The sequence below is a fragment of the Elgaria multicarinata genome, chromosome 6, assembly GCF_023053635.1.
Source record: "Elgaria multicarinata webbii isolate HBS135686 ecotype San Diego chromosome 6, rElgMul1.1.pri, whole genome shotgun sequence".
In the NCBI taxonomy this organism is placed as follows: Eukaryota; Metazoa; Chordata; class Lepidosauria; order Squamata; family Anguidae; genus Elgaria; species Elgaria multicarinata.
In genome coordinates, this window is record NC_086176.1 from 80,035,845 (window position 1) to 80,062,044 (window position 26,200).

Below are 26,200 nucleotides of genomic sequence, written 5' to 3' on the forward strand. Positions count from 1 at the left end.
CTATTGGCATAGTACTGGCTTCTCCAATAGGCAACAGTTCATGAGCAAGTCTTGGGTATTTGTTGATCATTTCAGTTCGAGGTGCTGGGAACCTTCTTCATTGAAAACATGTGCTGCACTACTGAGCTATAAACCCTTCCCAAAATGCTAACCCATGTGAAATGAGTTTCCGGTTATGAGAATGTACAACTGCTCCTCACATTTGCATCTTGCTCACCCATGTTTCATCTTCAGACCATATTCAGGACAACCATCCCCCATTGTTAATGTTAATTTAATGATATAGAATGGTGTGAGATCTGGAAACCAAGTCTTATGAAAAATGTTTGAAAGAGTTAGGTATGGTTAGATTAGAAAAGAGACAATTAAGAGGAGGCAAGGACAGACTTGATATTTTAAGGGTCTCCAAGAGGCACTTAGACTCCTGTGTACTTTGTGGACGCCTGCTCTGAAAATTAGAGTCAGCCAGGGTGCAGTGGTGCATGTTGAAGGGGAGTTCTCCAGTTTTGGGGAGGAAAATTATTCACTTCCCCTGTGGGTTTTTTGGTCAATTTGTATGAAAATAGTATGTGCCATAGTAGTGTCCTCGAGCAAGAAACCTGTAAAGTTTCAAAAGGATAAGTGCAGGGGCTAGGGAGTTATGATGTCTAAAATACCAGTTTAAGGCTTTTTTTCAGACTGAAGTGTAGTCTGATAATTTTGCTTTGTCCCACATTAGTTTGTTTAAATCTCAAGTTCTTTCTCTCCCAAATACAAATTTTGCAAATGTTGGTAATTATTGTTGAAGCCCATGATAAAATCCTTAGGATTAGGAAGTGGCCCTGTCAGTCACTTAGCTGCCCTCCTGCCCACACCTCTTGCCCACACCCTCCTGCCCACACCCCCACAGCTTTTAGAGAAACAAAACCAAAAGATTCTATTTGGATACAAAGTCTGGAGTGGCTTCAGATCTGTTGGCTTTGGAGGGAAGCCCGTTTCAACTCATACTGAACCATACTGAACCATACTGAAATGGCTCAATCTGAATTTGATGCATATCTCTACTATACTTGTTCCATCTCTTTTCCCGGCCCCCTCCAATTAAAAAAAAAAGTCCCTTTCATTTTGTGAATATTGATTACCAATTTCTTAATGGAATAAATAAAGAAAAACTTAAACACAGAAAGTATCGGCTAATAAACAAACACAGGTGTGCTTTCTTTCATATTAAAAAAGAAATGAAGATAAATTGATAGATTATGAATTGTACAGCAACACTGAAATATTCTTTCTTTATCTACGCTTGGAGGATGTAAACAGATTTATAAGTATGAAGCTACATAAGCAATTTCTCACATGAGTAATCCCATTATATGCGGTGGGGTCGTTTCCATGAATTGCTGCTCTTCCAATGAGATCATCTGGCATCAAAACACTAAGAACATTTCTTACTTTTGCAGAAGTAATATGGCAGGATGACAAAACTTGTAAAAACTTCCATCTTTGTTACCAGTATGATTACTAAGTGCTAAAAACGTTTCTTCACTAGTACATATACTCAGAATACAGTTGGTACAGCTCTTGTGCTAGTGGATTTATTTTTTGTAACTACAAATGTACCATCATGACTGTGAATTAAGAAGAAACTATTTTATTATGGTCTTTTGTTAGCTTGATTGAAAGCCTTGGCACATGCCATTTTCTCGTGCTGTTAGACTACCTCATTGGAATAGTTATACAAAGGGACAGCATTAAAGGTAGGCATGGTTGAACACCTGCCAAGGCCCCACACCCCACTAGGGGCCCACTGACCAGAATCCCCTGGAGCTGCTGCTCTTCTTCACCATTGCAAGGTGCTAGTTCACCAGGCCCAGACAATGGTGGTGGTGAAAAGGAGGAGCAATAAATGCTGTTGCCTACTTGCTCACTGGCTCGCAGCCTATCAAGCAAACAAGTGGTTGCAATGATGAGGAAGAAGATGAGGAATACAGGAAGCTGCCTTATACTGAGTCACACCATTAGTGCATCTAGCCCTTTCAACACTGACTGGCAGTGGCACTCCAGGGTTTCAGGCAGGAGTTTCTCCAGCCCTACCTGGAGATGCCAGGGGTCAAACCTGGGACCTTCTGCATACAAAGCAGGTGCTCTATCACACTGAGATATAGCTCCTCCCAGGAGGAAGAAGAGGAGCTGACAATGGTGGTAAGAAGGGGGCCCATTGAGGGTGTCTTGCCAAAAAGCCCTCAAAGACCTGCACCCTAGGATGTTATGCAGTTGAATACTCCACTCTGTATCAATACTTTAATAAATCTATTTGCATTTAAAAGCAACAAGGAATTGAATGTATCTGTTTGCATTGTCCCTACTGATGATTTCTCATAGCTGTAGAAATAGGTTTGGGGAATGTAAGTGTAACCCCATGAAGCTTTACTTCTGGAATTTTTCCAGATCTTAAAGGTGTCCATATTTCCTCCATCTAAATACTACTATGATAGTGCTGCCCCTAGTCTGTGGAGTTCAATTCTGCATCCACTATCACAGCATCAACGACATGCTGGATCCAGCAGGAGTGGAAATAAGTACTCATTACTTCTTCAGTCTTCCTGGATCTTCAGTCATCCTGGATCCAAGTCTCCCTTGAGTTATTTTTCACGAATCTCTAAGATCTGTGGTAAACACAGAGATTTGGAGGGGATCCCATAAGTGCCCCAAATAGCCCAGAGTCACCATCCAACACCATAGGCAGCTGTTGGGGCCCAGTGTCTATGCAGGGCCCATTGGCACTGATGTCTGCACCAGATGGTTGGCAGAGTGCTATTTTAAAATTTCTGCAATTTTTCAAAGTGGCTGATACAGCATTGCTCTGGGAAAATGAAGGACATTTGAAGGATGGAGGCTGCAATTTTGATTTCTCAAATGATCTGCATTATGCTGTTTTGGGCACTCCAAGGCACTGTGGGAAATGTTAAGTGGCATCTTGTAAATTGCCTGTGGTAGCCCTGCAGCTGGGCTGAGGGCCTACCAATGTAGGAGGAGGCTAAGAAAGAAGGCTTTGCTGAGAGACCCCCAAACCTGGAGCTGGCCCTGGTGAGAGGTGTCCTGCTTTAGCTGGATCACACTCTATGCTAGGCAAATATAGGGATGAATCCAATAGGCAAGTCTGTTAAGGAGGCAAGCACAATTATTTCAGCCCAATATGGGATCAGGCTAAAGCAGGAATGGATACAGGCAACAGCCAAAGCACAGTATTACCAGGAAAGTAGGTGGCTTCCAGAAGAGAGGACTGAGGCACTACGAAGTCAAAACACAAGAGAGTAGTCAAGCAGAAACATAGTCCAAAAATCCAGCTGGAATCCAGAGGTCAGGAGTACAGAGATTCAAAGGCAAGGTCAAGGATACAGTAGCTGTAGATAAGACTTCATTTCAGAAATGACTAGGAAGAAACCAGAGCTTCATGAGCTCCACCCAGGGCTCACCAGCAGTTTGTTACAAGTTCTATTTGTGGGGAGGACCTTGCTCCTCATGAGTAAAATCGAGCATTTCTTTTTACTTTCCTCTTGTGTCCATGATGATCATGGCAATGAGGTGGTCATCAAGTCTCCATCATGTCAGAATTCTCCTCCTCCTGTGGGGATGGACCTGCAGACATCTCCCCAGAGGGCCCAGGCTCTCTCAGGCTCTCCCAGGTCTCCTGGGAGTTGGTGGCTCCTTGGAGTTGTCTATCTCTAGGAGTTCTAGCTTCAGCAGGTACATGACAAGAGGGGAAGGAACACATTAGGGATGTGCATACAAGCAGAATTAGAGTTTGTCAAAGTTCTCCAAATTCCACTTCAGGACTCATTCTGCCTTGTGTCCATATCAGACAAATTTTTGTTTGGGTTTTGAAAATCCATGCATATTTTCATGTGCATCTTTGAAATGTACACATTCTTCTCCCATTGATTAAAGCATTGTGTGCATTTTTCAAAAGTGTACATTTTTCATGCACATTTTTCAAATATATGCATGTTATCAAACACATTTTGGGGGTCTGTGAATCACAGTGTGTGATTGGAAATGTACAGACTTTGACCACAGATTGTGTTCACGTCCCTATTCAATCCAGAAGGTTTTTGATCTAGGTAAATCCTGATCAAAAACACACCGAAATACATCCCTATCTGTCAAGCTTCCTTGGCACCTCAAGGCTGGAAGTGTGACCTTGATTCACCTTTCTTCCCCTATTCTTAGCAAAGTGGCTTGGGATTCATAATGCATATACATATACAGATGACTGTATATGTATATGCATTATGGTAGAAAGCAGTGATGGAGACTGATAAAAGCATACCCACCAGTTCGTATCCAGGAAAGGAAATTGGCTCAGTGACACTAAGCTAGACTTTTGTAATGTATCAGATTTACTGCTATGACAATAATATTTCCTCTTTACTATTCTCAGAACATTCCTCTGAAAGTTTGCTTTACCTATGTTAAATTAAATTATGATAATGCTACCCATCATGCATTCTTCTGAAACAGATTTGGGTTCAAAGTTATAGAATGTGTGATTGGCTCCACAGATTGCTGTAAGTACTGTGAAGGCCAAGGAATTCTATTTATTATGGGCATGAAACATAATATACAAACAAGCCCTTAGTTCTACTCATCAAAATGAATGAAGGTTGCAAAGAATCCGTGGTTGTTAGTTTGTATCCATAAATGTGCTTTTATTAGTTATAAAATACATTCTTTGCAAGCGTCCGTTGTGCATGGCATTAGCTCCAGTGTTTAAAATGTCTTGTTGGAATGTTACTATATGAAAAAATAAAATAAAAGTAGCAATCAAATCTTATTTGTATGTTTTCTTTTCAAAGCAAATTACTGCAGGCTTTCTCATGCTCTGCATAAATTGTCATCATTCTTTACCAAAATGTTAATTTATACCACAGAATGACAGCCGTAATTCTAGATATTTCAATTTTTAGAAAATGTTTCTTTCTACTATCTCTTTTTTGCTTTAAGATATATCCAGATGTTATTGTTTCAAAAGTAAGAGGTTGAAATGTTCTTCTAGAGTACTTTTGATATTTATTTGCCAGATTGTACTGCCATTTAAAACCTTTGCAGTTCCATAGAGCAGATAATCTCTTTCTACAATAATTGCTTGGAGAATAAAATAGTTTAATTGTTGAACAAAAATGTTGTTGTTTTTTATTTTAGAGTTTGTAATGAATATAAAAAGCTGCTCCAAAGTCAGAAGGTTTTTGATTGCTTTCCTAAAGTGTGTGAATCAGAGTCATCAATTGCGTGTTTATTGATATTTCACATCTTTGCAGATTTTAATTAGTATAAAATCCATCATTTTGAAAGACTCCGTCATTTATTCGCATACCACAAACTAGGTACAATCAGTTTCTGTACTCCTGAGGCCACTCTATTTTCTATACTGTTGTTTGATATGTACCTACTTATTTATTTAGAAAAGTTATAACTCACATTTCAATGTAAAAATTTCCAAGGAAATAACAGAATATGTCTAAAATGTGTAGATATGTTTAAAATTGTACTGCTGTAAATCAATAAAATCAAACCCAACATGGCCAGATAGTGGGTTTAAAAATAAACAAACCACACACCATTAAACCAAAACCCTATCTACAAAGGCCTATTAATCATCTCCCTCCAAAGCCTGGCACTTTCTTCATGAAAACGGCATGTGCTCCTCCATCCCACTGAGCTATTGCACATTAAAATGGAAGACCAACACAGACTTCCCCAACCTACCCTCCTCTTGTGTTGAACTACAATCCACATCAAGTCCATGTCCATACTGGTTGGGGATGACAGGAATTGTAGTCCAACACATAGGGCAAGGTCCCCCTTCTCTGTCTCTCTGAACATAGCTATCAGGTTTTGTTTTTATAAGAAGACCCCTGCTAGGTTAGACCATAAGTCCATCCAGCTTCCCCATTACTCCCTTTCGGAAATCTCACCATCGCTCAAATCAGGGAACTGAAAGGAAGGGGGTTCAATATCTCCATCACTCAATCTCACCATGGCTCCAATATCTCCATCCAGGCCTTGCCAGCCCAGGCTTCCCTAAGCATCAAACCCTGGAGAATTCCAGATGAGGCAGGCAGGCAGGATGCTCACTCAGTGAAATAAATCCAAGGCATTGAAATACTATGGGGCCACACAAAGGGAGGCCTACTACCCCAACATTCAGGCTTCAATATATAAACCATGCATTTGAAAGTAAGTTCATTTGAAATTAATTGGCTGCCTGACTTCTGTTTTGGATTAGAGTGAAAGCCCCAGTAGAGCCTAGTGGCTAAGTATGTAGATGTTTGAAACCCAAGTTTTCTCATCTGTGAAGTTCACTGGATAGCCTTAGACAAGTTATGATCTTACAGGTTAGGACCTATTCAAAGAGTTGCCGTGTGTAAGCTCTCCTGAGTATGTCAAGAGAAGGAACAAAGTGCCTCAAGGGAAAGATGGGTATCAGTCCTAGTCCTTGGAAACACAGCTGCCACCCTTCTCCTGTTAGGCTGCCAGGAGTACCACCCAGACAGTGATGGGGGAGAGAAAGCTCCGGAGAGTCTTGCTTGGGTCCATTGCTCAGCTGATAGCTTGGTGATGTCCATGGTGATGAGGATGTATCCAGCCTTTCCACAAAACAACCTGGATGCTTTGTGGAAGACAGAGGGCTTTTGGAGGGTTTTCTTGGCTTGCTGCTCTTATTTTAACCATGATAGAGAGACAGTCAATGATGATGATCCATTCCCTCTCCTGCAGCTGTTCTGAGTCCAGGGAGTGTTTAATCCCCTCCACACCACAAGTGAATCAGCAAATGGAGGAACAGTGGATGCACCCTTCCTCACACCCCGACCTCACGTTGTCTGTAGGAGTGTAACACACATTGTTCCTCAGCAAGCACATACTCATGGGAAGAATATAAATTTGCCAGATAAATCAATAAAATCCCAATGTGAAATAAATTACATTTCCATTAAACAAGAGGAAAGTTTAAAATCGCATCAGGGCTTATTACATGTCAGGCTCTAGTGGTCAGATTTCTAGATAAGGAAGTGATAGCTGTCAGTTAAAGGGGGCCAGAGGTGAGTACAATGATCCAGGCATAGGTCAAAATCCCAAAAAAATACAGTTGAAAATTAAGTGTCATCTAAGACAGACAAAATCAGAAGTTCTATAATTACTAGGTAGGAGCAGGGCTTTGGCCTGGCAGTTTTCTCACAGCAAGAAAAGTTTCTCAGATTAAAGATAAGGCTCATAGGTTGTGGTTTAAGGAAGTGGTGGAACCAGATTGGTTTTCTGGGTTATCTGATTTAATGCTAAATCAGGTGACTAAGGTTGTGTTGCAGCCTACATGGCTCCCTTTAGGAACACAGTTCAGTCTGTATCATATGGCAAAAACATGGCATGGTACCTGCTTACTGGAAGGCCCAGTTCTCAAAATGTATATCAACATCTTTTAGGTAATATACTACTTGATCAAATATGTTATGTTAATTTATTTATTTATTTTATTTATTTACTACATTTTTATACCGCCCAATAGCCAAAGCTCTCTGGGCGGTTCACAAAAATTAAAACCATAATAAAACAACCAACAGGTTAAAAGCACAAATACAAAATACAGTATAAAAAGCACAACCAGGATAAAACCATGAAGCAAAATTGATATAAGATTAAAATACAGAGTTAAAACAGTAAAATTTAAATTTAAGTTAAAATTAAGTGTTAAAATACTGAGTGAATAAAAAGGTCTTCAGCTGGCGACGAAAGGAGTACAGTGTAGCCGCCAGGCGGACCTCTCTGGGGAGCTCATTCCACAACTGGGGTGCCACAGCGGAGAAAGCCCTCCTCCTAGTAGCCACCTGCCTCACTTCCTTTGGCAGGGGCTCATGGAGAAGGGCCCCTGTAGATGATCTTAAGGTCCAGGCAGGTACATATGGGAGGAGGCATTCCTTCAAATAACCTGGCCCCAAACCGTTTAGGGCTTTAAATGTCAATACCAGCACTTTGAATCAGGCCCAGACCTGGACTGGCAGCCAATGAAGTTGTAAAAGGACTGGCATAATGTGATCTTGCCAGCCAGTCCCTGTTAGTAAACAGGCTGCCCTGTTTTGTACCAGCTGAAGCTTCCGGACCGTTTTCAAAGGCAGCCCCACGTATAACGCATTGCAGTAATCCAAACGAGACGTTATCAGAGCATGGATAACTGTAGCTAGGCTATCTCTGTCCAGATAAGGGCGTAGTTGGTATATCAACCTAAGCTGATAAAAGGTGCTCTTTGCCACTGAGTTCACCTGTGCCTCAAGTGACAGTCCATGAGATCCATGAGCACCCCCAAACTATGGACCCGATCCTTTAGGGAGAGTGCAACCCCGTCCAGGACAGGGCAAACATCACCTTGCCGGACAGATGAACCACCCGCTAACAGTACCTCCGTCTTGTCTGGATTGAGTCTCAGTTTGTTAGCCCTCATCCAGTCCATTACCGTGCCCAGGCACTGGTTCAGAACAGTCACTGCCTCACTTGGGTTTGATGAAAAGGAAAGGTAGAGCTGGAGCCCAATTGAAGAAGCCGAGGGACCATGGACGGACGCAGGTAAGGGAGAGGAGGGAGGGGGCCTTATCTGGCGCCACTCCCCTCCACTGCGGAGCTCCGATTCGGAGCCAGAGCTCCGTGGCGAAGAGGAGCGGACTATGGGCGGAGCGGAGTGGAGCAGGCTGATCCGAAATTTTCGGATCGGCCCGCAGGGCAGAGCGGGAGGTCCGTGCACACCCCTAGTAAATGGTCTTATTTCAATATAAATAAGACATTATTATTATTGTTATTATTATTATTGATCTATTGATATAGATATATGGAAGTTTGCTTGAAGATATCACCAATGAATTATATACTGGAAATTTATATTTACAAGGCATAGTATAAAAGGAGAAATTGTATATGCCAATACCCTCATTTTTTCTCAAGAGATATCAGAAAGTTTACAAAAGAAGGGGACTGTTTACACTGCATCAGGTCTATTATTTCCTCAATCTAATGGCATAGCAGAAGGGACAATTAAACAGTAAAGTGGAGAAATCTCAACTGGACCTGTCTCTCTTACCTTGCTGGGTTACATAGGCCTAATCTACACCAAGCAGGATATTGCACTATGAAAGTGGTATGAAAGCTGTATATAAAAGGCAGGAGCCACACTACTGATTTATGGTGGTATTGAAGTGCAGTGACAACTGTTGGGGCCCATTGACACAGACCACTTTCACAGTGCAATATCCTGCTTGGTGTAGATTACGCCATAGTTACACCTATAGCAAGGCTGTTAAAATCTTTAACACTCTTGCTATAAGTGGTCAAAGAAACAGTGGTTGAGGGAAACCTAAGTGGCTGAAGTAAAAGAGGAGGAGACAGAGAAAGGGGGCATGGCCATTGGGGAAAACTTGGAGAGCCAGATTAGGACCCCAGGCAAGCTGGAGTTGGCCCCTGGCCATGAGGCTCTGTACCCCATGACCTATAGGAAATATAGGGTCACTTGCAAAGTTTATTATAATAATTTGTTACATTTTTCAATGAAAAGATATTGCCTGGAAGAAGGAGACATACAAGCACATCTGAAATTGAGATGAAATTCAGAAACATTTGGGAAAAGGGTATAATTGCATGCCTTGTCAAATTTGGCCTACACTTCTTCTTTTTGAACTATATATAGCTGGAAAAATCCCATATTCTCTAACATTCTGAGGCCATTGCATGCTGGGAAGGCATTCCACAGACTGGCCAACCGGAAACATCCCTGGGGATCACGACCCTCTTCTCTTGCCTGCTTTTTATTCTGTCTCTGTGCAATGCATTCCCAGCTCTTCTCTCCTCCCACCCACTCCGTACTCCTGCCTTTCCTGTTGTTGTCTAAAATGGATACTGTTTTATATTTTATTATTGCATGTATTATTGCATTTATATCCTGCCTTTTTTCCTCCAAGGAACCCCAGGCAGCATACATAATCCTCCTCCTCTCCACTTTATCCTCACAACAACGCTGTGAGGTAGGTTAGGCTGAGAGTCTGTGACTGGCCCAGAGTCACCCAGTGGATTTCCATGGCCAAGTGGAACCTGGATCTCCCGACTCTCATCCCACACTGTAGCCACTACACCACACTGGCTTATTGGCTTATACTGTTGTTTTTATATTTTTGATGGTTTTAAATTTTGTATTCTTTTTAATGTTCACCGTTTTTAACTTTTGTAAACCGCCCAGAGAGCTTCGGCTGTGGAGGGGTATATAAATTTAATAAATAAATAAAATAATAATACTGTGTTAGTGGATATTTAAAAAAAATCAGCCAGAAATGTCTTAAAATAAACAGGATGTAGGAAATAATAGGTATGATCCAGGCTAAGGCAATATATTACAGACATTTATGAATGACCCTGGAGTTACGGTCTGCCATCGAATCCCTCTGCTACATATATGACTTCTTCAACAAATGCATTTGAGAGCAAGTGAATGCAGAAGCCAAACAATGTTTGTGCAATATGCAAAAATATTCCTGCATATTGAAAAGGTAATAGGTCTGCATGTATTATTTTCCAATAGACAGAACCTATTTTTGAATTCAGATTTCCCATTTTCACCAACGTCTAAAATGGAGTCTCAGCCACTGTATTAGCTTCATTTTAAGACTTGCTGCACTCGTTCTTTCTTTCTTTCAAATTTGCACATTTTGTTCTTCAGTACTAAATGTGAGTTTGTATATCTTATGAAAGCAGTAGTGAGCTGCAATTTTATATCTGGATTTAATGAAGATGGGTGCTTTGAGAAAATTGGACTCATGTAGTGTAATAAAAATGTTATGTGCCAGGTGGCAGAGCAAGTTAGTCTGTAAGCCTCTCACCTCTAAAGGATGCAAATCTTACTTAGGTCACGAAGACAAATTAATTGATGTTTTTATCAGGCTTATTCCCCAGGCAATTGTTGCTCCACATATTAGAACAAGACGAGGCAATTTTGGGGAAGCCATCAGTTCATTATAGGATTAGGTATCACGTAAGGAAGTTTCTGTTAGCCTAGCCCCCCCCCCAAAAAAAAACTATCTAGAGCAACCTGCCACAACCTGGTGCCCTCCAGATCTGTTGGACTACAACTACATCTTGTGAGAGTTGCAGTCAAACACATCTGGAGAGAACCAGGTTGGGGAAGGCTGCTTTAGGGCCCAATGGTAAGCATATTCAGACAGTCAAAAGTCCTACAACTTCCAGCAATCCCCAGTCAGCATGTAGGATGTTTTTCTCTTTTTTTTTTCTAAACATGCATAGGAGTCCTTATATGCAACTGGAAAATACAATTTTCAGCAGTGTGCATTTTTGTGTAGACTGTGATTAGTCTTTTGTTTCCAGGGATTCCGAGAATAGAATTTGGGAAAGAAATACCAGGGTAGTGACCCAGAAGCATTGAAAACTGTGGGGAGGGACTGGCCCTGGAGTGCCACTGCCAACCAGAAAATGCCATTCTGGGATCGATATCCCTGTTGCCTGGCTCAGAATAAGTCAGCTTCTTATGAGATGAACACATGACCAGTGGAGGCTGGTGGCAATAATGTCAGTGGAGCTATGAATCCACTCTGGGCTTCAGTTAGAACTCTAAAGGAGCTACCCAAGGAGCTGAACATTATCCCCAAAATGGGTCCAACACCTTGGATAGCTTCTTAAATGTTCTGACTGAAACCCACAGCGGATTCATTCCCCCAATAACATTGAAGCCAACAGCTTCCACTGCATGTCACGCAGTCTAATTTCACTAATGCAAGTGAATAAAGAAATGAAATTTTAGAAAACCGAACTGCTCCCCCCACATTCTATTAATTTTAGTAGGAGTTGGACCAGGCCCTGAACTTGCCTGTGCTATAGGCTTTGAGATTATTTCTGTGTATCACGGGTGGCAATGAACATGGTTTCCAGGCATTGCTTTCGGTTTCCAGTGACAAATGAACTGGTAAAATGGAGAGATAGGAAGCAAATGGAATTAAGTATTTCAAAGTGCAAGGGGAAATGTTAAAATAGAACCAAATGGATTTTCCTCCCTCCTGCTTCTCGTTATTAAGCTCTGTCTCCTTGGTGACTGATTGGATGTCCACTTCCATCCAAGTGAGTTTTTCCTTCTATTATGGTCACTGTGTTTCCTTCTTACAACTAATCCTCTCACTTGGAAGAGAAATGGCTGTTAAACTCTTCCATGTCCCAAGCAATCTGCTCTCTGGCTTCAGCCAGAAGGATCTGCTTGTCCCTATAAGGGATCGGGTAATTGGATTGTCTAAGTAGTTGTTTCTGTGATTTCTGTCTATATCCCCCCAAAACGGTTATTTTACAAAATGTAGTTGAGGATAAAGAAAGAAGCAATATGTTCAGTAAATAAGGCTACAATCCTATGCCGCTTATCTGGGAGTAAGCTCCATTGAATTCAGTGGGACTTTCTTTTGAGTAGAAACATATACGATGCACTGTGAGAGTATCATGTTAGAAGTCACAAATATGACAAAGATCAACCAGTTTCCACAATGTCACATGTGACTAAGGTGGAGGCAAGATTTACTTTTTTGCCACATACCCCGAAGGTATATTTGATAGTTATGTTTAGGAAGCCCAATGGGTTTTATCTAATAGTTATTGATGAAAGCATGTAACTCATGGTTAGGTATTTTCAGGGGTAACTCACATATGGCTGTGGCATGACATTAAATAAAAGTCATATTTCTACGTAGTCAAAGAGATTGGCTTGTTTATTTATTCCATTAAAGCCTGCACTTGAGGGGAGAACCCTATAATATCATAAATACATTTTAAAAAAAATAAAAACTAGTAATCAAATGATAGTAAACCATAGTAGAGGTCTTCACTCCAAAGCCTCAGGGCTGCCCTTCTTTTATTGACAACAAATGTTACCTCCTGAAGTCATCCTACCTGAACCACCCCACACAGGGTTAATGAAGCTTATCTCTAAGACATGGAAGCTCAGTCAATGTACATAGGTGTTTAAAGGTTAAAAAAAAACCACCATTGTAAATTGGACCTGAATTGAGCTAATAGCCACTGCAAGTGCTGCAGAACCCATTGAAATATGTGTTTGACTCCTATATCATGTTAGAAGAAAAGCAGCAGCAACATTCTGGACCAATTTTACTCTCTGCACTATATTCAAGGACACACCCACATAAAATTCATTGCACCCCCAAAGAGAGTGAGAAGAACTGGTACAAAAAAGTTGAAAGGGAAAGCTTTGAACATATATGTAGATGTGAACATAGGAATCTGCTTTACACTGGCCGCCATTTTGTATCATCCACAATGCCTCAGACTTCGCATTATTCTGTTGCATTGTGGGAGCTGGACGGAAATGGTGGCCAGCATAAATATATAGTGGAGAATATTGGGGTAAGGGGACTGTAAAGAAATCTTTTTTTCCCCTGTAGGGATAGGCAAATCTCTCTGTCAAAGTTGTTCTTCCCCATTCCCATATCAATTTGCAAACTTTATTTTAAGTTTTCATGCACATTCACAATATGCACATTTTTACACAATTTCCAAAATTGACATCTTTTTCATGCTCATTTAAAAATGCAGACATTTTTACCTTGGTTGCTAAAGCCATTTTGAGTACACCTTCCCTTAATATGTGCATTTTGTGCACTTTTTTCTTAACATACACAATTGGTTGCATATTTTTTAAATTGCCAAACTTGAATTAGCATTCAGAGAAGTGGGGATTTTGGTGTACAGCTGTGTTCTGTGCTTTCATTTCGGGAGTGCAAATTAGGTATGTTTTCATCAGAATATGAACCAAATGAAATTCCCATTCATCTCTATTGTTATGTACATAATGCAGATATGATAAAACAATTTTCTTCAAACCATCTCCTTGACTCCTATGGTCATTGCCTACATTCTCTGGCCGTGTTCAGTTGACACTTTAAACCATGGCTTTAACCATGGTGAATCAAGCAAAAAGCTGTATGGTTAAAGCCATTGTTTAAGGTGTCTTCTGAACATGGTCTCTGTATCCAAAGGGTAATGTGTCTATTGATAGGTAAGCATGATTTCTAATACACACATGATGGCATACTTATGAAGCCTTTAGCACAGGTTATGTGCTAGCATAACCTGTGCTAAAAGCTGCAAGCAGTTGTTTTTTAAAAACCACAGTTCCCCTCCCTGTTCTGCAGATAATTATCCCCAAACAATAGTTTTCTCTATTCTCCCAACAATGTTTATTTCAAGGTGATTTCAGCTGAAACTAAACAGTTATAAAGTCCCATTCATTTCAGAGGGAAAATTTATGCTTGGGGCAGTTCTTTCGCTGAAATGGATGTGATGAAAAAGTGTTCAACATTGGATTATGCTCAAAGTAGTAGCTGATTAGGAGGATGGACTGTGATCTAGTAGCTTCTGTTTTCCTGTGGTGGTTCCAATATCCAGTATGGATGAGGAGATCCCTTTATTTCATTATGAATGCTGGGGCTTCACTTTTTCCTTCTGGAAACAATCAAATGATCTATGCATTCAACAGGGAGTCTCCATGACATGCAGAATACTTTCTGCACACATTGGGCTTTATAATTTTGTCCAGCCTTTCTCAACTTGGTAACCTCCAGATGTATTGGAAAACAACTCCCATCATCTCCAGCCAACATGGCTAATTGGGGGAAGGAACCCTTGCCTATAAGTGAAAACCCAAGGAAAGTCATTCATATGCGTGATTATCATGTTGATCAGTAGAATTAACTTAATTCAATTATGTTGTTTGTCAGAGTACCCAAACAATTGCACGTATAATTAAACTTCAAGAGGTTCCTGTGTTAAAAGACAAAGACACAGATGTCATGAATCAGGGAAAGTGAACCATGAAAATGTGATTGGGGAGAGGAAAATCAGAAGTGGTTTAGAGAAATGTAGGCTTATGTAAACATGCAGCTAATATGCCTCCTATGTAAATGAGTTCACAGTTGGAGATCCAATGAAGTAGTTGCCATTAGAGCATCCTGGTGTTGTGCTTGATATAGAAATTCCCTGAGATTAGGGAATTAGGAAATAAAGGTAGAGAAAAAGAAGGCAATTGTTTGATATTGGGAAGGAAAGATAATTGGAAGCTTGAAGGTTGCTACTTCCTATTTGGAAGAGGAAATTGAAAATTCCAAAGCACTGTGTTTCAAGGTTTAAAAAAATGCTAAAGATAACAGAGAAGACAAAGATGAAGAAGTTGATAAATAAAAATATATCAAATATAGGAGCTTGGTGCTATCATAGCATTGGATCAGACAGAAAAGAGGAAGACAATAATCATGCCTAAGAGGTAGATAGTATCAGGGTCAATTTACTCCTGGCTCTGCAGATCAAGCTGTTTCTTAGTTAAGGACCCATACACAGTCATATTGAGCCATGCTGTGGGATCCCTAGAAACTCCAGAGACCCAATGACAAATTTGGAGAGGAAAGTTAAGAGCTTTTTTTTTTTTTAAAGGTGACTTTTCAATATAAACACATAAGAAGCCAAAAACAAATTTGGGGGTGGGGGTTGAGAAAGTTATAAGCCTTTGAAAAATGGTCACTCTTCAATATAAGATCATAAGAAGAGCCATGCTGGATCTGACCAAGTGTCCATCTAATCCAGCATTCTATTCACACAGAACCCATAAGCAGGATATGAGTGCAACAGTACCCTCCTACCCATGTTCCCCAGCAACTGGTATACATAGGCGTACTGCCTCTGCTACTAGAGGTTCACTTGGATTGATTTCATGTGCTTTCTACCATCTTGTAATAAAAGCCATGTGAAACTCATTTTCATGAGAATGCCCAACACACATTTATCTCTCAGACTCTGAGTAAATATCTTCAATCAAAAATGGCATTTGATATATTTGAAGGGGTCTGGGATTTCAATACTTATTGGACTCTACAGAAAGACCAAATTCCCATTGGGTGTTTCCAAAATCACCTCTTTGTGTGTGTGGCTGCCATTTTGAATATGCAATCCCCCACTTGGGGGGGTTATTATTATTATTATTATTATTATTATTTATTTATATAGCACGTTGTGGAAACCCAGCAAGTATGAGTTATGTGAGGGTTAAACAACCCTTGCATAATCCATGGTCTGTTTTAACCATCATATAATCCAGCCTTGTCAATTTTGCATGACATGACAAACTTGGATGGGGCTCATGGTGCTGCACTTCATCATAGCTTAAATAACCCACAATGAGCTGCAGCGTGTTGTCTGAACCTGGTCATGGAGTGTCAAGATTTGGGTTCTGCTTCAGTTTTCTGGACAACTCACTCAAGGTTCAGAGAGGGTTGCCAAGGCTTTAGTTGGTTACTGAGGCTTTATTTTTTTCATCCAACTGGGTGCCAAGTAATTATTATTTTTTATGCCATCCAAGTTGGTTGAGTATGGTTATTTTTGATTTTGCCTTTCCCAGAGTCTCACCTTGGGTTTTGTACTTATATCTTTGCAACTCTTAGCTAGGGAAGGACAGATCTGTCAATGTTGTTCTTGCCAAGTTTGTCAGATTTTTACATTCAAGTTCATTCCATCCCATGATTGCAAAAGTTTGCCATATTTTTAAAAAGACTTGTAGATGTTCGTTTGTGCATTTTTCCTGATGTACATATTTTAAAAACATATGCAGTTCTCCCAAATACTTTATATTGATTGAATGAAGCTTTATACACACTTTCCCCTAACATGCTAATTTTTCTGTGCATTTTTCCTGAGGCAAATTGCATGAGAAAGTTTGCAAAAATACAGATTTCAGTACACAACTCTGTCTTCAGCTGCTTCAAGGCTTGGGAGGTGAGAATTTGGAAAATCCATTGAAATACTTGATGCAATTAATTTCTCACCCTAATAATAATAATAATAATAATAATAATAATAGCAGAAGCAGCAACTTTAGCAGGTAGAAAGTATAGGTGGTGATTAAGGCTGATAGAAAGTGAAATCACAGGGGGCCACCCAGCAGATTTTGGGCAACTACTGGAAAATGGGAAATACACTTAGCCTAAATGCAAAGTTAAACATAGGGCTTCACCCATGCAGAAGACTCAGGCATGAGTTGTACAGTTAAGGAGCCAAAGACCTCTTCTACACAAGTTTGTATCTACTTTTGGTTTTGTCACAGAACTGAGACCCGAAGACTTTTTTTATTTCCTGCTTTTCCACTATATAAACTCTAGGTGGTGCTGTGATAATAGCACAATAAAACAATTACACAAGTAGGAAATACATTTTCTTTCACTTTTGCAAATAATAGTCCATTTCCCCTCTCAAACCTTCCCTCTACAAAAGTGCTCTTGAAAAACAGAAGAGAAACTGAAGGTCACAACATCATCTAAAGAACCCATAGACCATCTGTGAATAAGTGGGAATTGCACTTAGCCTAAATGCAAACTTAAACATAGGGCTTCACCAATGTAGAAGGCTCAGGCATGACCTTTCCATGAAAGCAGCCACAGAGCTCTATACAAAGACTTTTTCCTTTCCTGCTTTTCCACTACATAACCCGTGGATATAGTGTAATAACACAATTACACAAGTAGGAAAACATTAAAAAAAAAACTTTGGCAAATAATTCTCCATTCCCCCCACTTTCTAAAGAAACAGCTACAAAAGTTCTCTTGAAAAACAGAAGCAAAACTGGAAGTCACAACATCATCTAAAGAACCTGTAAACTACCCACAAGTAAGTGCAGAATAAATGTCTGATGTAGAAAGGCGGAAAAGCAACATGGAAATTCAGACCAACTCATTTGGTGAAGAAGAGTGGTGTAACTAAGGGCTTTTCCTCACCCCTTGCTTACCTGTAAAGTAAAACTTTACAAGTAAAGTTGTAGCCTAGTTAACTCTAAAGCTAGTGTCTGACTCTTCCTTGCCAGTCATAAAATAAGAAACAGGACAATATCAGCCATGCAGGACAGTTTTCTCTATACAAATCATGAATCCCAGGGGGAGTGAATGTGTTTATCTCCAGAAGCCAGTACCACAGGGGAAAAATGGCGAAAAGAAAAACTGGGTATCAAAGGCACTTTGTTGTAGCAGGCAGCAGAATGTAAAGGATGGGTGATACATACAGCTTGATGGTTTGTGGGAGAATTCGCAGAATATTTGGAAGTAGAAGTTGTGAAAAGAAATTAAAAAAGGAGGAACAGTGGTCAAATTAAAGGAACAATGTAGAAATTGTAGTATTTGCTTGGTGCTAGTCCTTTTAGAATCTAATGGTGTTAAGGTTAACTTTCTTAAAAAGGCTAAAACGAATGAGAAAAAAAAGCATACACTCTGTCACACAATGGCTTCCAATATCCAGCACATTTTGAAACCAAATTGTATATAATATCAGTTACAAAATGTCGCAAGAAGGTCAAGCTTAGCTGTGACTTTAATCTGCCATTTTCAGTAAAAGTGAGGCTAACAAGGAAGTCTTTATCAAGCTTAGCTTTTTTAAATTACAGAGCGACAGTACATGACCACCAGCTTTAAACAGCTTGTCATCAGTAATTACTTCCCCAGTTATTTAGCTGAAAAGCAAAGTCATTGGCTGAGCACTTCTCTGCTGCTTTCAATTTCTCTGTAATCACAATTCACTCAAATAGAAAAGGCAAGTGAGAGTTGGAAGGGGAAAAATGACCTGCAGCATTTTATAAATATACCTTTGCTTTTGGCTTAGCCAGATGGAGGCACTTTGACCATGGTAATCAACGTGCTTCATTGGATGCAGAAAACATGATAAATATTTAACCACAACACAGTCAAATCTGCAAAGGAGCCATTTCTTCATAATGAATATGTGGAATGTTGCAGCCACTCCTTTTTGAACTAATAAAAGGGCAATCTCTCTTGGGTATATTTCTGTGAATTAGGCAGAAGATGTAAGCCCTTTTCAGGTGTTCAGGATATGTGTAGAATCAAGAGGTAAGGAGAAGGGACATTTTAGCCCCAACTCCTTTTTTGTCATGCTGTACTTGAGTAAGAGGACAGTATGAACAGGAGAGACTCCTCTATCTGTGGAGACATTTCACAAAATTAATTGAACCCTGATTTTCCTACACTACTACAGCACAAAGGAAATACATGAAGGGGCAGGATTAGCGTTTCTTCTTGCATGTTGATTCTTCACAGATCTTGAATGCCTGAATAGGGCTACAGTGTCTTCTACTTCTGAATCTCTGTTTGCACTTATGACCAATAATGCAGATAACATCTGTGTACTTTCTAATGTGGGAAGGTTTCAAATAATAAGTACTGTTTTGCAGTATGCAAAACTGTAGAGAGCCAGTGTGGTGTGGCTAAAGTGTTGGACTAGGAGTCAGGAAATCTGGGTTCTAGTCCCCACTCGTCCATGGAAACCTACGGGGTGACTTTGGACCAGTCACAGACTCTCAGCCCAACCCACCTCACAGGGTTGTTGTGAGGATAGCAATGGAGAGGAGGATGATTATGTATACCACCTTGGGTTCTTTGGAGGAAAAAAGGTGGGATATAAATGCAATAAAATAATAAACAACATATGGTGAGTTAATGTTTATATTAAAGCAATTTCACATGCCATGTTCTTAATATTTTAGTTTGTTGTTTATTCGTTCAGTCGTTTCCGACTCTTCGTTACCTGTTTATATTATACATTTGGGAGCCATTTTCTACTGTGGACACAAATAGTCCTCTGTTGTTTTTGTAACTTCACTGGCATCCTGAGCTAACCGTGGGCCTTATGCCAGTGTGACAGTAGCCCTGTTCAGACATTAATTCCAAACAGGATATATAAATGTATGCTAGGGGCATGGGGCTGTGTTTGCTGGTGCTGCCTCCACCCCCTCAGACCTCAGCTTTAATGCATTGAGCAGGAAGTTCTGAATAAAGGTTCTACCCATGTTTTCTTGAATGCAGCTAGAACTCTTCATGGTTTGGGGCCCAGGCTTTATCATAAATTAATAGCATGGCTGGACGTATTGGGTTATCATTCCCCACCACCACCACCAAATGTAGCTTAACAATACTGTACATAGTCATTATGTATCTGATGCATGAATGGCAGGAGGGCTGTAGTAGGAGTGCCTGTGTGAGAACACCGCAAAACTCCACATTTTGAACAACTGAGTTTCACTTGCAAAGCAGTTCAAAAGTGTGCGATTAGGCAAGTTTGCATTAAAATGTGAACTGAACTAATTTCTTCACCATCCCAATTTCTGGAAATTTCTGGAAATTGGAGAAGGATTCCTCCCCCTTAACTGAAACTTCCACACATTTCAGCAGCTCCTGGATCACTTTGGAAAGGACATTAAGAGCCAGCTTTGTTTTTGGAACAAACACATACATTAAATTAAATAATGTTTTGCAAGGTTTTATATTACTTGTTAAATGGTATATTGTAGTAATTAGGGCTGTGCTTCGCTTCGCTTCGGTTCTTAGAACCGATAGCGGAGCGGCCTGATTCGCCTCTGACAAAGGCGGAGACGGATCGGGTCGGAGGAGATGAGGATTGAGATGAAGCAGATCGAGACCAAGCATATCCTTCACCTCGATCCGGAGCTCCAAAAAAAAGGTAAGTGTGGTGGGAGGGGGGCTTACCTGCCTCTGTCGTGGTCCAACGGCAGCTTCAACTGAGGCCGTGTCCTCAGTTGAAGTCACCGCCGGACCGCGACAGAGGAAGGTAAGTGGTGACGGGGGAGGGGGGCCTTACCTGGCGGCGGCACTGCAGTCTGTGTGGCGACGGAGCCAGGTAAGGGGGCAGGGCGGAGGGGGGGCTTACCTGCCTCCATCACGGTCCAGCAGTGGCTTCAACTGAGCCCCAGGCCTCAAACCGGAAGACCAGGCTGCACCCTGTTTGAGGCCAAGGCCTCAGTTGAAGCTGCCACCGCAATGGAGGCAGGTAAGTGTTGAGGGGGGAGGGGCATTATAGGTGTTTGATTTTCAATGCAAGTCTATGGGGAGAACAAGGAGCTCCGATCTGGATCTGGAGCCCCGCAGCTCCGTGTTGAGCATAGGCGGATCAACACGGAGCGGACCTGATCCGGAATTTGCGGATTGGGATCCAGAGCAGATTGGGGGGGCCATGCACAGCCCTAATAGTAATAGGTTACTAATAACTGTTTATTCTGGTATTTCAGCAGACAGGTTGTATAGGAGGAGAGGCTTCCCTAATGAGCTCTGCACAAGATGTAACTTATTCAGTATAAGTCACCTGTGCACAAGTGGAAACATATCTAAAGTAATCAGGAATTCTGTGACACGTTACATTAGCTTAACAATGTATTTGAGCAGCACGTGGTACCAGAGAAGTGGGAACACATCAGGAGAAGACAGCACCATCTGCTAGTTTGTGTACAATGTATAAGCCTTTTGTACTTACTGTGGATGGTGGATATAGAGGTGGCCACACTGTAAAAGCCTTTTACAGATGTGGCAGGAGACATGTAACATACATCAGTGTAATTGTGATGTTTGTTGCATTATAAACATGATGAAATGGCCCACACATTTAGTAGCCCATTCAAAATTAATGTCACCTCCTGTTGTATTTAGTAAGTATTCCTTTCTATTTACTAGTAGTGTGACAAAGCAGTGATTAAATGAGTTATTTGTGATTTCATATGGCACTGGCTTTTAAAAAACCTACCACACACTTTTTCAAGTTTTACCATTTTAAGATATTAACAGTTTAGGGGAAGGAGAGGTACATCAGTTTTACAATAAATAGAAGAAAGGCTGCAGATTTATTACCCATTACTGAAAATGGCATCAATTTGCAGCACTACATAGACAAGTTCATTAAGGAAAATTAATTATGCCATAGTACTGTAATTCAGTCTCATTACTGTGTCACTGAGCAGATAACCTGGATAAGCAGGATTAATTGAGAGCTGATAGAAGAGGGTGGACAGCCACTCCAGTTAACAGACATGGCCTCGTATGTAGAACAAGCAGGCTGTTCTTTACATAACACAGTACCAAGAGAATTTTTGGTATTTAAGGTATGGAATTCATATTTCCCAAACTGTACTACTCTCCCTAGGAAAGTTCAGCTCCCTTCTTTCTTATTGGCTTTTAGATCCCATGCCATGAGGGGCATCTTCCAGGTGGGTTTTGGGTTACCTCGTTCCTCTCCTGTTTCTGCTCTTGTGATAATGTTGTTGTTAATTATTAGTTACAGATGTTTAAAATGTTTTTGGCATGTTTTGGTGATTTTGTATTAGCTAAAAAGATGTTTGGTCAGCAGGCAGGTTATAAACATTACTTATCAGTCAATCATTTTCTTAAATATTCTATTTTCTTTGGTGGTAGAAACATATTGCAGGGTTTTTGGTTTTGTTTTTCAAGAAGCCATCCCCAATATTTCTTCTCAAGATTGTTTTTTTGCCAAGTAGAATTGAACTGAGGAAAATAGAGGGATATAACATTAGAGTTATTTTTCCTTTCTGATTCTAAATATCAGTTTATGGAAATGTTCAATACAGTAAATTCATAACAATTCAGAAATGTAAATATTCCTACTCATCCGTTAATGGGTCTACCTAAGTCAATATGAAAACAGTGCCAAGAGTCATGGGGCATTATTATTCTAATGAGTACTTCCATTAATTTTGGTGGGGCATGGACTAAGGAACATCTTGGTCAATTCTGTTCATGGTTTGCCCAATGGAGTTGTGGGAACTATGCCCCAGGAGCTCTGGGAATCTTGAATCATCATCATCATCATCATCATCTATGTATAAGGCACCATAATGTTCATAGCACTGTACAAAGAACAAGACAACTCCCTGCCCAAATGGCTTACAGTCTAAAAATGTAAACATAAAATGTAATAAAATACTAAAAGTTAAAATTGAGACAAAAAAGGGGGTAGGGAAGGGATGAAATTAAAATCCAGGTTTCAAAGGTTGAGAGAAAAGAGAAGTTTTCAAAAGAGTCTTAAAAACTGAGATTGAAGGAGCAGTCTGCAGATACTCCAGAAGGCAGTTCCAGAAATATGGAACAGCTAGGGAGAATGACCGAATTTGAATGAGAGAACAGACAACCCTTGGGTGTGTCGGAAGCACAGTATTTGAGGAGCCAAGATCCCTAGAAGGGGTATAATAAGAGATAAGAGCAGCAAGATAAGAAGGGGCTAAATCATGTAGTGCTTTAAAAGTTAGAACTAGGAGCTTGTGTTGTATCCTAAAAGGGATAGGGAGCTAGTGAAGAGACGTCAAGAGTGGAGTGGCATGGTCAGAATGGCAGGCCAGATGAATAATCTTAGCAGCGGAGTGTTGGAAAGAAGCCAGAGAAATAATGTGAGTCTGAGGAAGACCAGTCAAGAGAAAATTACAATAGTCAAGCTGAGAAATAACCAAAGCATGGACTAAAGCCTTTGCAGAGGAAACAAGGTCTGATTTTAGCTGTATTATAGAGGGGGGAAATGACATGACTTTGTAACAGGCTCAATATGAGGAACAAAGGAGAGAGAAGAATAAAAAAAGAAAGAAAGGCTGTGGGCCTTGCTAGACCAGGCATTAGCGCGGTGTGAGGCCAGGTTTCCCTCCTGTGCATCCAGATGACGCACAGGGGAATCCGGGGTCAGGCTGCGCTGAAACCTGCCTTAAGCCGGCATAATTCGTCTAGCAGGGTCCGTGGCTTTTTGCGGCTGCTCGCTTCGAGTAGCTGGGAAAAGCCACGGACTGGGCACAGCGCTCATACGGGGGGGATCCGGGGGGGAGAGGGGCAGGGGAGAAGGCCAGACCCGGCAGGAGAGGTGGGGAGAGAAGGCCGGATCCGGCAGGAGAGAGGGGGGGAGAAGGCTGGGCATCGGGGATGGTGGACGGGGCAAGGGAAGGAGAGCTGGGGATGGCGGATCGGGGCGAGGGACGGACAGCTGGGGACAGGAGATGTGGGCAAGGGACGGACAGCCGGGACAGGGGATGGGGGCGAGGGACGGACAGCCGGGGACAGGGCATCGGGGATGGGGGATGGGGGAGGAGGGCCGAGCGGGCAGGGGGGCGTCAGGAATTGCGGGGGATCAGGGGCAGGGGGAGCGGGGGGGGCTTAATTTTTTTTAAAAAAACCACTTACCTTGTTCGGCGGCTCTCCGGCGCACATGGTCCCTTTAAAAAAAATGGCCGACGCTATGGGGATTCCCATTGCCCCGTCGTGTCGTGCGTTTAGAAGCCGGTGTCGGCGCGCGCTAGCTCTAGCGCGCCGTCGCCCCTCTTCCCTGCCGGCTTATCCGGCAGGTCTAGCAAGGCCCTGTGTCCCTACTCTAAGGGACAGAATGGAACTTGTTCACAATAATAGAATGTGCATAGTTGGATGGAACTTTAGGAGGAAAAATGAGCAGTTCATTCTTGGCCATATTGAGTTTTAGGCAATGGTGAAGCATCCAAGCTGAAATATTCAACAAGCATACCGTGATACAATCTTGGATGACAGAGGAAAGTTCTGGAGTTGAAAAATATAGCTGTATCATTGGCATGTAAGTGATATTGAACTCCATGCAAAGGAATAAGATTCCCCAGGGTCAGGGTACACAATGAAAACAGCAGAGGGCCTAAAACTGAACCTTGGGGAACATCAACTGAAAAGGGAAATTAGGATGGTGTAGACCCTCCAAGTATCACATTAAAAGAATGACTCGACAGATAAGAGACAAACCAACTGAGAACAGAATCAGGAAAAACCCTAGATCTCGGAGATAGTCCTATGTGATCAACTGTATGAAAGGCCACAGAAAGACTGAGCAAGATAAGAATAGAATAGACGCCTTTAGACTTAGAACGAAGAAGATCATCAGTGGTCTTCATAAAGGCCATCTCATTGGAGTGCAGAGGGCAAAATGCAGATTGAAATGGGTCTAGAGAAGAGTTATGAGAAAGAAAGTCAAGGTAGCACTGATAGACAGCATGTTCTAGGACTTTTGAGATTAAAGGTAGCAAAGAAACAGGACAGTAATTAGAGAGAACGAATCAAGAATGGGCTTCTTAAGAATTGGAGAAATGATGCAGCAGGTAATGAGCCAGAAGAAAGAGAGGGATTAATGATGTGAAGGAGAGAAGTAAGAACTGAGGGGCATCAGAAATTAACAACTGAGTCAGGACAGGACCAAGAGAACAAATAGAAGGATTTGAGGAAACCAGCAGTCTGAACAATTCAATGGATGAAACAGGAAAGAGGGAAAGGTAGCATAAGGAGCAGGAAGCTGAAGAACAGGTAGAGGAAGAGGATCTGCAGCAGCAAGAACAGAGTGAATAGTTTCAATTTTGTTATTGAAGAAGGTGGCAAAATCATCAGCTGAAAGTAAAGAAGGAGGCAGTGGAGGAGAAGGCTTTAAGAGAGAGTTAAAGGTGGAAAACATGCTGGAGATTCCTAGGATTAGTATGAACCATTGATGTATAATACTGCTGTTTGGCTAAGGAGAGAGCTGAAGAAACAGAAGAAAGAACAATTGCTGGAATGTGAAGTGTGGGAAATAACGAGGGCCACATTGATTTAAACAGGGCCACATTTATTAATAGATCTGCAGAAAGGGTAATCCGGCTTCATGCCGTTGTTTTATTGGGCGGGACATTCATGGCCTGAGAGTGGCACCTTGATGTTCGCCATCTCCCTGGCTTCCCCTTTTGGGGTAGGGAGGCCTTTCATATCACTCCCCCCTTATGCTGTAAAGCTCTGAGAGGATGAGGAAGAAACAGGATGGTTTAAGTCCTTTTGCCACCTATTCTATCCTGCAAATGCCCATGCACTCATGTTAACCAGCAGATGTGAAACAGCTGGAATAATAATTAGGACAAGCCTAAGAGTTCTCTGCTACACAACCTTAACCTTCTAAAAGGGCAAGACATGATGCTTGCTTCAGTTTCTGTGTAGAAATGAACTGAGGAATAGTGAGCTTGAGAGCTGCAATAAGGATGGGGGTCCAGGATTTTCCATCTGAAGTTTAATATGCACAAAGCCTTTTTTGTTGACATTTACACACATGCTATAGATGTAGTGACTGCAGTGTAATGTTATCGTAGTTGGCCATGCACGAATGGGCGCCCCAGCCAATCAAAATTTGAAAAGATATGTTGAAAACTCAGAAGGGATCTGAGGATGTGTCGGATAGCAAGATTCCATTTCAGAATTTAAAAATAAATAAATGAAAGCATCCAGCCCTAAAGGAAGAGCAGAGTATCAATGCACAATCATAGCTCAGA

At 41.2% G+C, this 26,200-nt stretch overlaps 1 protein-coding gene across 1 annotated transcript in view; it reads left to right on the top strand.

Moving 5' to 3' along the window:
• Nucleotides 1-26,200, top strand: part of EDIL3 (EGF like repeats and discoidin domains 3) — a 306,989-nt gene that overhangs the window by 136,120 nt on the left and 144,669 nt on the right. The gene's annotated exons all lie outside the window — the stretch shown is intronic.